This window comes from Triticum urartu, chromosome 3A, assembly GCF_056163025.1.
Source record: "Triticum urartu cultivar PI428250 chromosome 3A, HENAU_Tu73, whole genome shotgun sequence".
Classification (NCBI taxonomy): Eukaryota; Viridiplantae; Streptophyta; class Magnoliopsida; order Poales; family Poaceae; genus Triticum; species Triticum urartu.
This window is the reverse complement of record NC_141875.1, coordinates 640,658,489-640,673,221: the sequence shown is the minus strand read 5'-3', so window position 1 is coordinate 640,673,221 and position 14,733 is coordinate 640,658,489.

Sequence of the window (14,733 nt, the reverse complement as noted above, 5' to 3'; positions counted from 1 at the left end):
ACTCCAACGGCATCACTGAGTATAGGACCACGACCTAAAAACTCCGTAATCGTCATCTGAAATGTCTGCAACATTAACGTTGCAGCCCGAAAACAGGTCAGTACATGGAATATGCTTGCAATGTAACACATAGAGAGTAATGGAATGAAACAGCTATACTATATGCATATTTGGCTGGTGGAAAGCTCTATGGTTACAGTTTTGCGTAAAGCCAATTTTTCCCTACTTCAAAGGAATAAATTTATTTATCTATCATGGTAGTTGTTAAACATTGAGAATGGTTGACAGCATTCTCAATCCCAATTAAGCATCATCATTAAACAAAACCCAACAAAATTATTTTAGAGTAACATGTTGAGATTCACATGATAATCCAGGTACTAGATACTCAAGATGTCCATAACCGGGGACACGGCTAATCATGATTAGTTTATTACACTCTGCAGAGGTTTGCGCACTTTTCCCCACAAGACTCGATCGCCTCCGTTGGGTTTCTCGCACTACAGGGTGTTTGAGAAGACGGATGACCAAGACATAGTCTTTCAAAAGCGCTAGCACCTTACGATCGGGTAGACCATAACACCTACATCCCCTACATCTACTAGTCTACCACTGTAAGAGTTCGCACAACTTAGTCAACTATGCTAGAGCCCATAATAGCTTGTGGCTGCACACGGAAGTTTCTAGTATGAATAGTCTCATGATCCCTTTGAGCCTGGGTGGCGGTCCAAAAGAAAACAGGCAAGTCTTGGAATACCCAGGTGCCTCAATCCACCCAGATGTGTGTTTAAGTTGCCACCTTAGATAAACCATTAATTAACAAACTCACATCTGTCATGGATATCACTCACCCAATCCACGTCTACTAGCATAGCAAGGCATAATAAGCAAACGTAGAAGTAACTCCCAAAGGTTTGGTAATAAATAGGTAATAGGTACTACCTCAAATACTTCCCATCCCACAATTTATTTAGATCCTAATCATGCAATGTGTGAGGATTGATCTAATGCAATAAAACTGGGTAGTAGGAAAGGTATGATCAAAGTGTTACTAGCCTTGCTGATGATCCGGAAAACCTAGCGATTAGAAGTAACAAGCGGCGCACTCCGGGTATTCTATCGTAGACAAACAAACAAGAATACAATAAGTACTCATCTAATGCACAGGTAAAACTCAAATAAGAGATCTAACCAGAAGGTTCAACTTAAGAACTCTGGTTTGCAAAAAGAATCAAATCGAACGAAGCAACGAAAATCAAACGGCGAAAGAAAACAACTTCGTTCTACTAATCTGGATCTAGGGCAAATTTTATAGTAGCAAAATCTTGTTTAAGTTGGTTAAACGGATAGAGGGTTTCGAGACAAAACTCCAGGCGCTTGAATCTCGGATTCCGATAAACGAGCGAAAAGTTATACTAAAACGAAAATCGGATCAGGAATCGCGATCAGAAAAAAATCGTGGATTTAATCCGAGAAAAAGAAAAACAACGAACGCTCGCTAAATTAAATAAACCGGAAAAACCGATCTATTAAAAAAACCGAAACTAGAAAAAAACTGGCAGAAAAACCGACGAAAAAACCGAACGATTTTTTTTATTTTTTTTAAGAACTGACGGCGCGGATTAAGAGGTGATGCGAACCTCGGGCAGCGTGCGGGCGAGGCGGCGGCGGTGGCTCCGGCGACGGCGTGCCGCGGCGCGGCAGCGGGCGGCGTCGGCGGTAGCGGTGGGCGGCGGGCGGCGGCGGTGGTGGGGTCGGCGGCGGCGCGCGGGTGCGGGGCTGAGGCGGCGGCGGGCTAGGGTTTGCCCTGGGTGGGTGCCCCGGCTTATAAAGCCCTGGCGGGCCGGAGTCCTAGTCGGACACGGCCCGTAGGTCGGTTCATTTTTTTCAATATTATGCGCAGAAGAAAAATAAAAAGAAATACTAAACGGACTCCAAAAATTCCGAAATAAATTTTCACGGGCTTCTAAAATCAAGCCGCACAAGATGAAAATTTATTTGGGACCTAAATGCAATTTTGAAAAACGCACATTTTTCCTAAATTCAAATAAAACACCGAAAAACTCCGAAATAAAATCTTATTTGATTTTATTATTAAATCCTCAATATTTCTTTATTTTGGGAAAGTCATTTTATTCCCTCTCTCATATTTTTGTAATAGAAATAATTGATGATAAAATAAATAAAATAAAATGATCCTATTCTCAAAATTTGAGAAAACTCAAATATGAAAATAACGAAACCCCCAACTCTCTCCGTGGGTCCTTGAGTTGCTTAGGATTTCTAGGATCAACCAAAATGCAAAATAAAATATGATATGCAATGATGATCTAACGTATAACATTCCAAATTGAAAATTTGGGATGTTACAAGAGCAGATAGAGCACTCAAATGACACAAGGAGGGTCCATCGAAGCCTTCATGGTCTTCAGCCGAGGGGCCATGTCAGCCTGCGGCGACCAGTAAGCAAGCAGAGACACCGGGCTGGAAGGCGTAGCATGGTGGATGTACCTCTTTTTCAGCGCCAGGTGCCCATCATCTTCATCAAAGATCTTGAGACGAGCCCATGGGTCCAGCCCCAGAGCAGGTCGAGCCTTGTTCAGCCACAAGTGATCGCCAACGGTTTCTGGAGGGATCTTGTTAGGGTTTCCACGAAGCTCATCAACTTGTCCTTGTCTGATCTGGAGGAGAGAATCGCCCAGTTCCTCACCATGTTCCTGATCAACCTCAAGACCTGTGGAATGGAAATCCAGGAGGTGTTACTGAAAATCATAGCGTTTCTATATTTCCAGAGGCACCAAAGGATGGCTGAGCTAACCGTGTTTAAAACTGAGCACTTTTTTGGTAGCAATCCAGAATCTGGTGACAGATTCGAAGGATGAGCCAATCTGACTAGAGAAATATTCCTCAATGTGGGCCCAGAGATGTTTAGCAACTATACATTCAAAAAATAGGTGAGAACAAGACTCTTGTTCCAAGCAGTAAACACAATCAAGGGGTTTGATGATGTGTCTCTTCCTAAGGTTATCCTTAGTCATCAATTTGTTTTTGGAGAGAAGCCAGAGAAATACATGAATTTTAGGGGGAACTCTCAGTTTCCAGACAGCAGGGATAAACACGGGTTGAACCCCTCTAAAGTTGATAACATGATAGAGGGAGCTGGAGGAATACTTCCCCTTATTGTCCAGCTGCCAAATCAGGGCATTCGGCTCGGCAGTAAAGGTAATGCTTTTGGCAATTTCCTTCAACTGGAACCATTGTTCCATGAGACTATCACTAAAGTTCCTTCTAAAAGAGAGTTTTAGGCATTGACCGTCCCAAACTTCATTGACACTTTTGTTAAGCTCATTGCGGACAGAGTAAATAGGCCAAAATTGGACTGCTAGGGGAGATGTGCCAAACCAAGTATCTTCCCAGAACCTGGTTCTGCTCCCATCCCCTATGTTCCATCTGTAGCCAAATTTCACAGCATGCATAATAGATTTTAATTCTTTCCAGAATCTAGAGGTCTTAGGGTTGGAGGAAGGGACAAAAATATTAGGTTTATTTCCTAGGTATTTATGGGCAATAAGAAGCTTCCAGGGTTTCAGGTCTTCCTCATAGAATCTTTTAATCCAAGACCCTAGAAGATAGATGTTAATTTCTTGGAGGTTAGGTATGCCTAGGCCTCCAAAATCTTTTTTCATAGAGACTAGGGCCCAATTAGCAAGGTGTAGCTTCCTATTTCGCTCAAAATCATTCCACAAGCAATGAGACATCGGAGAATTGATGAGGTTCACTACCCATTTAGGGAACTTGAAGAAGGAGAGGAGATACACTGGAATGCTAGCCAAACAAGCTTGTATGAGGATCAATCTACCTCTGTAAGAGAGAAGTTTGCCCCTCCACCCAGCAATCCTTTTAATGATTTTATCCAGAAGGGGTTGGATATCCTCTCTCCTCAGTTTATCATAGTGGAGAGGGATACCTAGGTACTTAATGGGGAAGTTACCTTTATTACAGACTAGAATAGAGAGGAAGTCAGCTAACTCCTGATCATCCATGTTGATAGGGATGAGTTCACTTTTAGAGTAGTTGATTCTCATGCCTGAGACTTGTTCAAACCAGGTTAGAATAGTTTTCAGATTGCTAGCATGTGTGGAGTCATTGTCTAAGAAAAGGATGGTATCGTCTGCATATTGAAGGCAGATGATGCCACCATGGCAGACCTCAGGACAGAGCCCTGCAATCAGACTATGATCAGCAACTTTGCTCAGCATTTTAGTAAGAACGTCCACTACTAAATTAAACAAAAGCGGGGAGATGGGGTCACCTTGCCTAAGGCCTTTACCAGCAAGGAAAAAATCACTTTCATAGTTATTTAACTTGACCGCAACAGACCCCCCATGAGTAAGTTGTTGGATCCAACTCTCTCTATGAAAGGCTTGGAAAAGATCTAAGAGATCATTTTTCACCAAGTCCCAAAAATGCTGGTAAAACAAGAAGGGAATCCCATCAGGACCAGGAGCCCCATCAGGATAAGAGCTAAAAATGGCTTCCTTCACCTCTGTCTCTGAAAAAGGGGCTTCTAGCAGCTCATTTTTAGTAGGAGAGACTTTTTCAGAAGCAGAGAAAAAATGGTTTTGTAGAGAGAACCCAGAAGGGTTTTCTTTCTTAAACAGGTCTGTGTAGAAGTCACTAGCCACTTTCAGCATCTCATCTACCTCAGCAACAGGGCCATTAGGGCCATCAAGGGAGTGAATGAGAGTTTTCCTCCTCCTCTGGTTAGCTACTACATGGAAGTAAGCAGTATTTCTATCACCCTCCTTAATGTTCCTATCTCTAGACCTTTGTTTGGCTTTGATTTCTTCTTGAAGCCAAATTTTCTTGAGCTCTCCATGGACAAAGTTTAATCTATTAGTCTCAGCCTCAGAGAGGTCAGTGGTTTCTGCCTTAATATCTAGAGAATCAAACTCAAGGAGGAGAAGCCTTTTGTATCTTCTAAGATTAGCTCCTCATTGGAGTTCCACCCTTTGGTAGTTCTTCTAAATCTCCTGATTTTGATTTGCCAATTTTCTAGGGGGCAGCTGCTCCCGGTAGGCTCATTCCAGATTTTTCTGACTAGCTTAGTAAAATCTTCTCTAAGCAACCACCACTTTTCAAATTTAAAATTATTGCTCTTTGGAGTTTGGTTAAGACTAGAGTCCCAGAGCAAAGGAGTGTGGTCACTACCACATCCGCGCAGAGCTCTACAACTAGAAAGGGGGAAAACTATCTAATTCTGTGTCACAGAAAATTCTGTCAATGGTGGACATAATCCTGGAGTAGCACTTCCAACATATCTAGCAGAACTGTGGGTTTTCCTTCTGACAGGGCAATTCTCAACTTTATGGGTAACCATTTTGCAGATAAAACAACTCTTGGGATTGACACATTTATCCAAATAATGCCCTGGTTCCCCACAGTTGTAGCAGATCACCTCAGAGTATGCCATAAGGCCCGAAGCAGGGGCAGGAGCAGTTTTCTGGATGTCCTATCTCTTCTTTTGCTGATTCTTGCCTCTAGATTTCCCACTGATCTGAGAGTCAGAACCACCAGCAGATTGGTCTTGGGCAATTACAGGAGCCTACCCAGATTGTGCCCCCATTTGGGGCGGAGGTGGGCCGTACCACTGCCCAAGCGGCGCTCCCCCCATTGTGATAGAGGAAATTCATCGGAGTTCCTGGTTCCGTCTCATCCTCCAGCCAGATGTTGTCTCTTAGGAAGCAGAAATAACCACCAGATAGCTCAATTGAAGCAGATTGCAAGCCTAATTTCAATCTTCTGCAGGTTTGGGGGAGAGGTAAGGTAGGGGATCCACCTGCTCCGGCTCCGGTGGCGTGCTGGTGGGCAGGAGTCCAGTCAAGCATTCCCATCTCGCAGCACGGCGTGGATCTCCTGAATTCATTTCTCCTTTCGCCCATCAAACGAACACAATCGGCGGCTCACTGGGGTGGGGCATCCTGTGCTTCTCCGAGAAATCTCCTTCAAAGTAGATCCGCAGGGCTAGATTCAGCAGCTCCCAATCCACATGATCCTTGCACATCCGAGCATACCTGCGCGAGTGAGAGAACGGATTCGGTCCCTCCTTGGCTTCCTCCCTCGCAGCTTCCTCCTCTGCTTCCCTCCGTTCGCGCGTGCACTGGGTCCAGGAGAGAGCGTCGTCACGGATCCGCATTGCCCGCTCCCTCCATCTCCTCCCTCAAGTCTCCTGCAGCACCGCCAGCGCGACGGAGTCGAGCGGCTGGAGCATCCGCGGGAAGGCTTTGTAGACATGTGGGAGATGCATCTTGTACATCTACCTATCTTCCAGCCATTCCCCCGTGGATATGGCCGGCGTCTCCATGGGGCGCATGAGTGGACATGCTGAGGGGGGCAGGCGCACTCGGAGTCAGGAGGCGGGGGTGGCGGCGGCGAGGGTGGAGGTAGTGGCGGGGGTGGCGGCGAGGGTGGAGGTGGTGGCGGGGGCGAAGGGGATCGCGAGAGCGGTCATCTATTTGCCAATTATGTGAACTAAACAGTCAACATATAAAATAATTTAAATATATACAATATAGTTAGAAGGGAAACATAAGTTGGACCTGGCGTTCCTATTCTTATATAGAAAAATAGAATAGACCTCTGCGTTTTCTTCAAAAATACATAAATTGGGCTGCCAAAAATAAAACCTTGGATGGGAGGTCCATAGGCCGGTCGATACATGTCGGCCCTAAGAAAATACAAACAGGCCTATGGACCTCCCATCCGAGGACGTGGGTTGCGCATGTTAAAAATGAAAGCCTAGACAGGGCAGCCTAAAACCACGTCCAACACTTGCCAAAACTTCGTCCCTCGTTTTCTCTGTGTTTCGCACACTCGACATTGTGTGGGCATTTTTACTATGCATCATATGAAGATGTGCTATGCATGAATGTTGATCAGCATGATGTTAACTGGCTGGTAGTTCCATTTTCGACCATGAATAAAACTTCCAACATGATGTTAACCCTGTTTGAAAAGGCCGTGTTAATATAAATGCTCTACCTCTGAAAGTTGCAGTTTCTTATCTGAAACTGAACTTGCAGTTTCTTATCTGAAACTGAAACTTACAGTTTCTTCTCTGAGGATCACATTGTGTGCACTTTTATACTCCTATGAAACTACATTTTTTAAGTGCTAAAAATAGATATCTAGAATTCATAAAATACTTCATATGCTCAATACTGCAAATCTGAAATTCAAAAGACATTCATATCTGAAAGTACTCTCAAAATACACAACACAAAACACAATTCACAACCTGCAAATACTGACAACCCTAAGCTCCTCCTGACAATTCACAACCTGCCCGACTATTGGGCTGGCGGGGCAGCCCCCTCCTATTCCTCGGCAACAGACAGCCGCCCCGTGAGACGATGTGAACGGCGAGGGAGACGATGGCGGGGAAGCGTCGTCGGGCCAACTGCTTTTCTCCTCTTGTAGTTGGGTTCGGTCAATGAAGACTCCACCGGCTCGCTCTGGCAGGACACCCTCACAAACGGCATCATGTAGATGCTCGATCCTTCAATCTCTAGTGGATGCTCCATCTGGGATCGATACTCCCACCACCGCTCCCTAACGATCGGATTCGGTGAATCTGTTTGTTCCATGGCCCTGAGGAGCAGCTCTATGTACTCCGGCGCGACTCCCTCCAGGAGTATCGCCACCTTTTCGCTCTGTTGCAGATATTTGGCCATGGATGTCACCGTCGCCGCTAGTTGGTCCTTGTTGTCAAACCAAGACTGTATCTCCAACATCCTAGCTAGCTTCACAGGGTCGCTGTCTGTGATCCTCACGTATCGGTTGTACTCCTCCATCGATCTACTTCTCCACAGCACCTTCACTCGCCGACGGTGGTTTTTGAATGGAAGAGGAGAGGAGTACGCTGGTTTTGGATTAGAACGGGAGAGGAGCGACGCTGGTTTTGGACTGGAACATGAGAGGAGGGGCGGTGGTTTTGAAATGGAAGAGGAGAGGAGCGGCGCTACATTTAGATTGGAACAGGAGAGGAGCGGCGGTGGTTTAAGAGGAGAAGAGCGGAAGATCGCGCTGGTCTTGGAAGTATTTTTTTGTTGTTTTGCGTATTTTGGGTCAAAGTTTGACCACGTACTGTATTTGACAAGCAAAATGTGAATGCATGACACCAAATTGATTTTGATTTTAATCTAGTCAGAGCGCGCCGGCCCTCTCGTCCAATCCTAAATCGCTGCCACGCGCTCCTCTCCCTCTTCTCCATTGCAAAACCACCTCCTCTCCTCTCCATCATCTCCATTCCAAAACCACTATCACGCCTCTCCCTCTTCTCTATTGCAAGACCACCATCTCTCCTCCGTTTTCTAGACGCTTTTCTCCATGGCGCTGGCGCAATCCATGGATACAAAATTAGTATACTGTATACTATTTAAAAGTCGAGGGCGGGGCTTTTCCTGCGTGGTAGGCGGCGGGGCAGTTCCGCCTAGTCGGTTCGACAAAGACGCGAGAAGACGAGGGAGTAGGCTGCTGCAAACGTAGGGCTGTGTGATTTGACAGCGAGTTACTACTGGACAGGTGGGGCCCCATGATTTGACTTGCCATTATCATTTTAACTGCGGCGCTACGACCGGCGCGAGTCTCCCAGATTCCTGACCACCTCCATACAGGTGCCTCTCCCAATGCTCCACCATGTAGTAGAGGCTGGCTCTTGCATGAGAGCCCACTTCTCCACTTTTTCCTTGCCTCTCTTTCCTCCACATATGCAAAAATGCCATGTAAAGCGCACTATTGTACTTACTTTTACTTGCTCCTACAGGTGCTTAAGCTTGCCACATAAGCATAAAGTCTGATGTGGCAAGTTAATCAAGAAGAGAGAGAGACTAGTTTGGTGACCCAAGGAAGAAACGGTGCTAAGCGCATGTACCTAGGTGAAAAGACAATTTTGAGTCGATAGCTAATTAAATGAAGCAAACTTAGCAACACCATTTCATTGGAAGAGGTCACTCCTTGGCAAATGCAATAAATACATGCGCTTAGCACCATTTCTTCCTTGAGTACGAAGAAAGAGATAGAGAGGAGTAAAAAAATACACTTACTGCCAACCTTGTTGTAGTATGAGTGACTAAGTGATGACTATGTATGACATGCCAACATCAGATAGCCTAACGCACCGTGTTAAATCTCCAAGGGCGCGACCGCGCGAGCGACGCGACGGTCGTCGTAGGCGCAACCATGATACGAGCTGCTGGCAGCCCTTGGATCTGAGATCAAATGGTCGCATGCTAAGTTGCTGAAAATTTGTAGAATAGCCCTCTAGGATAGGATATTCACCCATAGGTCTAGAATCACGCCATGCAACCGTTCGATCTCAGATCCAAGGGCTCTCGGAAGCCCGTATCATGGGAGAATGGAAAGCCACTACCCTGCCGTTCGCATGCTGGCAGTTCGCTCCTACTTATCCCCGCACGTCCTTCAATACTACAGCGGTTCGCTCCTAGTCGTCTCGTCCATTCACATTAAGGCAGTTCCACTAATCCTAACCCTCCTCCCAAATCCATGGTGTCCCAAATCTCCACGATCGGCGGTGAGTACAAGGTTAGAACCATCACCGGCGATGAGTTCGACGTCATCTACACCCGTTCTTCCGCGATGGTGAAAGGATGCCTTTCTCGCTTCAGACGCATGTTCGAAGACTCAGATGATGAGTGGGTCACTGGGCTAGATGTTGAGTACACCACAGTCCTGGGACGAGAGAAGGATCTAAAGGACGAAGAGAGGAAGAAGCCCGCCGTGATCCAGGTTTGCGTGCATGACTTATGATTGCTCTACCACATATGCCATGACGACGTTGAGTGCCAGGATTTTAAGGACTTCCTCGAGAGCAACCTAGTCAAATTCGTTACTGTAGACTTTGGTAACGAGAAAGAATTCCTGCATCGGATAGGCATCGTTGTGGGCAACACCTTCGACCTCCAGAAGAATCGGCTGGCTGGTGTCCTCTCATCAGCCTTCAATGCTGACCCTGGCAGGAGCCATGGTTCATCCTTCGTACGGTAAACTGGAGAAACCTCATTACACGTTTCATCGTCATGCATGGCAGCGGAATTTTCTAGATATAGACCACATCCACTATGCTGCAATGGATGGCTACCTTTGCTTCAATATCTACAAGGGTTGGATGAAGAGCAACAGCCAAGTGTGTGGTTCAAGCAAAGAAGTATCGGCCAAGAGGAATAGGGACAAGGGCGAAGTCGAGGACGTGGACGAGGACTCCGAGTAAGGTGGCAGTGTCGTTGCTCATGGTGGTTCTAATGCAGTGTCTACCGGAATAGTTGCAAAGTTTAATTTCAGGTGTGCTTAATTTAATTTGAGGGGTGTGTTGTGCTGAGCCCCCAGCAGAACTATGTTATGTTTCTTCTCGTTACTTTAACTCTTCAGTACGTACATACTAGTATTTCTTACATTTCATCTTTTAGTTGGTATAGTACTACCACTCGTTTCTTCACATTATATACGTACAATATATATGGCCAACATCATATAGCCAGCATTTTAGTTGTCAAGGAATTTCAGGGTGCTTAGTTTTGTCAAAGAATTCCAGGATGCTTAGAGGGTGCTTGGATCCAAGGGACTTATTTTAGTCTGACTAAAAATAGTCTCTTCAAGAGGCTAAAGTTCCAAGCACCCCTGACTAAAGAGGGGCTAAAACTAGTCTTGAGACTAAAATTTTCTAGTCAGGGCTACCCCTACTAAAATGTGGATTAGTCCTCTCTCTACTCATTTAACTCCTCTCCTTTAACACAGGCGAGTTCTGGATTGGAGGGTTTGGAGGATAATAAATGCTCATTAACTTGATTTTAGCCTTTTTAGTATTTGGATCCAAGCATGGGTGAGGCTAGCATGTTTTAGTCCCACTACTTTTAGTCATGGGACTAAAACGTATCCAAGCACCCTCTTAGTTTTATTTGAGGGGTGGGTTGTGTTGGACACCATTATTGTGACTAGCCTTTTTAATAGTACTATATACATAATTTGGCGACGAGCACTCTCTATATGTACCACCTTTTTAATTTCAAGTTTTGCTCCATGGCGCAATCCATCGATAATACTGTTGTACAAAAGTATACATTTTTTAAAAGGCTAGAGGGCGGGGCAGTCTAGCTTGGTCGGTTTCACGAGAGGCGAGGGCCTTTGTGATTTGACGGCTCATTACTGCTGGAAGGCGGGGCCTTGTGATTTGACTGCTCATATAAATGCGTCGATGACCTGATCGAGGAGGAGCAAAGAACCGTGCGGTATACTCAAGTTTTCCACTGGATTAGTACTGCGACGGAGGAGCACGAAACACAGCAGCCCAGTTCCATATGGCGATAAAAATGATCTAATTTGCTAGTCATCTCATTGTTAGCATTGTTCTATTCATTCCCTCAAAAAAACATTGTTCTATTCATGCCTTGCAGAGAACGTGACACGTGCGGCGAAACACCCGAAGCAAAAGATGAAACACAGGAGCAAAATAAGAAGGAAGATTATCACCCCAAATGATCTAATTCGCCGTGGAGTCATAACTGCTTCTTCATCGCCTCCACGACCTCCATCTCCTTGCGCGTCTCCTCCGCCATCTTCATCATTGTGTCCATGACGCGGCATTTCTCGATGCGAGCCTTCATCATCTGTTCCACGGCCATGTTACGTACCTTGACAGCAGCCGGGTGCTCGATGCGGAGCTTCGCCAACTATTCCTTCTGTTCCATGGCGAGGGCCTGCAGCATCTTCATCGAGGAACTACTATTCTCATGCAGCTTCTTCTAGCCGGTGTTCTTCTCCTTCAACAGGTCGATCTCGTGGCAGAGCTTCGCATTGTCCTCCCGAAGTCGCAGGATTTCGCCGGTCGCCTTCTTCTCCGAGGCAATGCTCTTCTTCCGCAGCATCACCAAGCCGGCGGTCAACTCCCCCTGCTGATTGAGCTCAGCGGGCATGTCGTCGAGGCTCTCCTTCAGCAACTCCGTCAAGCCTTGGATGAACTCCTTCTGCTTATTGAGCTGATCGGGCATGCCGTCGAGGGATAACGACTCCAGCTCCGCCGGCTCGGCATGTTCGCCTCCGCGGCTAGGGCGCTCCTAGGAACCCTCGCCTACCCGTGAGAGATCTTTCGAGGTCTCTGCGTGGCGGCGAGCCCTCTCTTTTTTTTTCTGCAGCCTTGGTTGCCGCTCCCTTGTTACGAGTAGTTCTCGACCTAGAGCTCTGCTCACTGGCCATGGCAACGACGGACGAAGAAGAAGCACTTATGAGGAGGAAAGGTAGAGTGATTTTCGGTTAGGTAGTTCCCCTTTTTATAACCTAATTACTAGCACTAGTACTAATACCTGCATAGTGGGAACACGTTCAGGTTTGGTACGTACTACTAGTAGGTGTGAGCAGGATTTTGAATGTGATGGGAACAAGGTAAAGACTAATTGATGGTTTTGGTTTCGAGGCCTGAAACGGCTCCCGATAAGTTTAGCGGAACATAAACTTCAAGTACTACTACACTGCTCAAATGTGTAAATATTATGTTACTGTCAAAAATTGGCACAAAATACAAAGGAGACCAATGGAAGTACTACTAGCAACCCACGATTTAACTACTCGCATGCGCGTAGTGGAGTAATAATGTCTTTCTTCCACCCTCACGTCCACTCAATTTGCATGCGCTGTATTAATTGACCATCAATGAAGTGAACGACTTTACACGCGTCAAATTATCACATGGGGTGTATCTTGGTACAAAATTGCGTCCGCCCGTGTACCCGCGTGTGCGTGCGAGGAATGAGTGTGTGCATGGCGTGCGTGCACATCTTCGCTTCGTGCATGTACCGCCAGTAAGGCTCAGGGAGCACGAGTACATTCTTCTGGAACCAGAAGCACGTCACTGTGATCAATCCACGCAAGGAGGTCGCGACAACGCCTACACATGTGCCACGTGGCTTCATGAACTGTAAGAGAGACACCGTGTAGCGTGCCATTGGTATTCTAATTTACGTGTTTTGCACATACTCGAAGTACTAGTAAAGTACACATGCATTGCACGCATCAGATTTTGCAACCAAATTATGAATAAATACCACACTATAGCATGTAAGCTCTGAGTCATATATGCCTGATGTAGCCCTTCGTTTAATTCTTATAGTTCATCTCATTCAAAATCAATTAGTTTTTATAAAAAAAGCTAAGAACGCGGGAATAGGAAAAACATGGGATTATAGTGGAATGTCATCTTGAATCCTACAGGATTGTACGAGTGTTTGATTTTGCATAGAAAAAACACAGAATTCTTTCAAAGAGGTTTGAGTGGATGGGATGTTTCCTATGAAATCTAGTGCAAATGAATCATATGGAAAAATTCCTATGGTTTAGAATCCTACGAATCAAACAACCAAGATAGGAAAAATTCCTAATGATTAGAATCCTCCAAAATTCCTTTGAGAATCCTTTGAATCAAATAAGCCCTTAATCTATTATATGATTCTTGGAATTGTGTGTTGTAAAGCATAAAGTAAAAATAATAATGGCAATTCAACTAGAAAAAAGTTTGGCCAGTTATGATACGGAAGATTCTAGAACAAAAGAGAACCACTGTTGTTTTGAGGTTTGTGCATCTTAAGTTCAACCGTGGAGTCTACTAGATTGTACATGTGGCAAAATCCGGTGGGGGGCTAGAAGATGGTGCGAGGGGCCGAGTGGAGGGAGACTATGAAGGAATGCACAAGTGCGAGATCGATATTTAGAGAGAGAGGGCGAACACGTGCGCTGATGCGCGCAGTGGCGGAGCCATGAAAAATAAATGAGCTAGGGGGCCAAGCATTGCTAATCCTTTACGAGGAGGGTCAATTCATGAACTTAAACCATTTTTAACAGCAATTGTCTAATGATCACATTCATATTAGCCTTGATATATAGTGATCTTAGGGGGGAGGGGGGCAGGGCCCTTACTGCCCCTGTCTTCGCCATTGTGCACGCTTCTGAGAGATGAAGCGGAAGGCATGGATGATGAGAGAGGGACGTTGGATACATAATTAATGTGGGTGCATTAGCTATATATGTTAATCCTATATAGAGAGGTATAGATTGATTGATGTGGACGTGGGAAAGAGGGTGAGACCTCACTGGATATATCGATTGATCGGTTTGTGTGGAAAACTATGAAAGACCTAGCTATATACACACATACATAGAGGAACATCGATCGTTGTGCATGCACGCATGAGAGATAAAGAATGCCCGATATGATGGAGCGAGGGATGTGTGTTGGTGTGTGACTTCATGGGAGACCGATCTGAAGAAAAAGATTGCATGCGTGCGATGGATAATGCCGACCGGTAGTGTGTGTGCATGCGTGCACGAGAGAAGGTTAGTGGTACAATTATAAAGAGAAGACTACTGTGTGGGTGTAAAAGAATAGTTGAATAGGTGAGGTCACAATCAATGTAAAGTTGAATTCAAATATTTGAATAAGAGATCCTCATGTTTGAAACCCATGCATGCAAGAATATAACGAAGATCTGCGCGGTGTGGTTTGGAAACGAGCATGTTGTAATGTATACACATTGAACAAGGTCAGACTGATTTGAATTTGAGATACCGATGGCAGACATCATTTGGCCACGTCGCATCCATGCATGGACACACTATTCTAATTGGAGATGATGGGCGGCTTTTGCATCACATATCTATATCTATACCCCT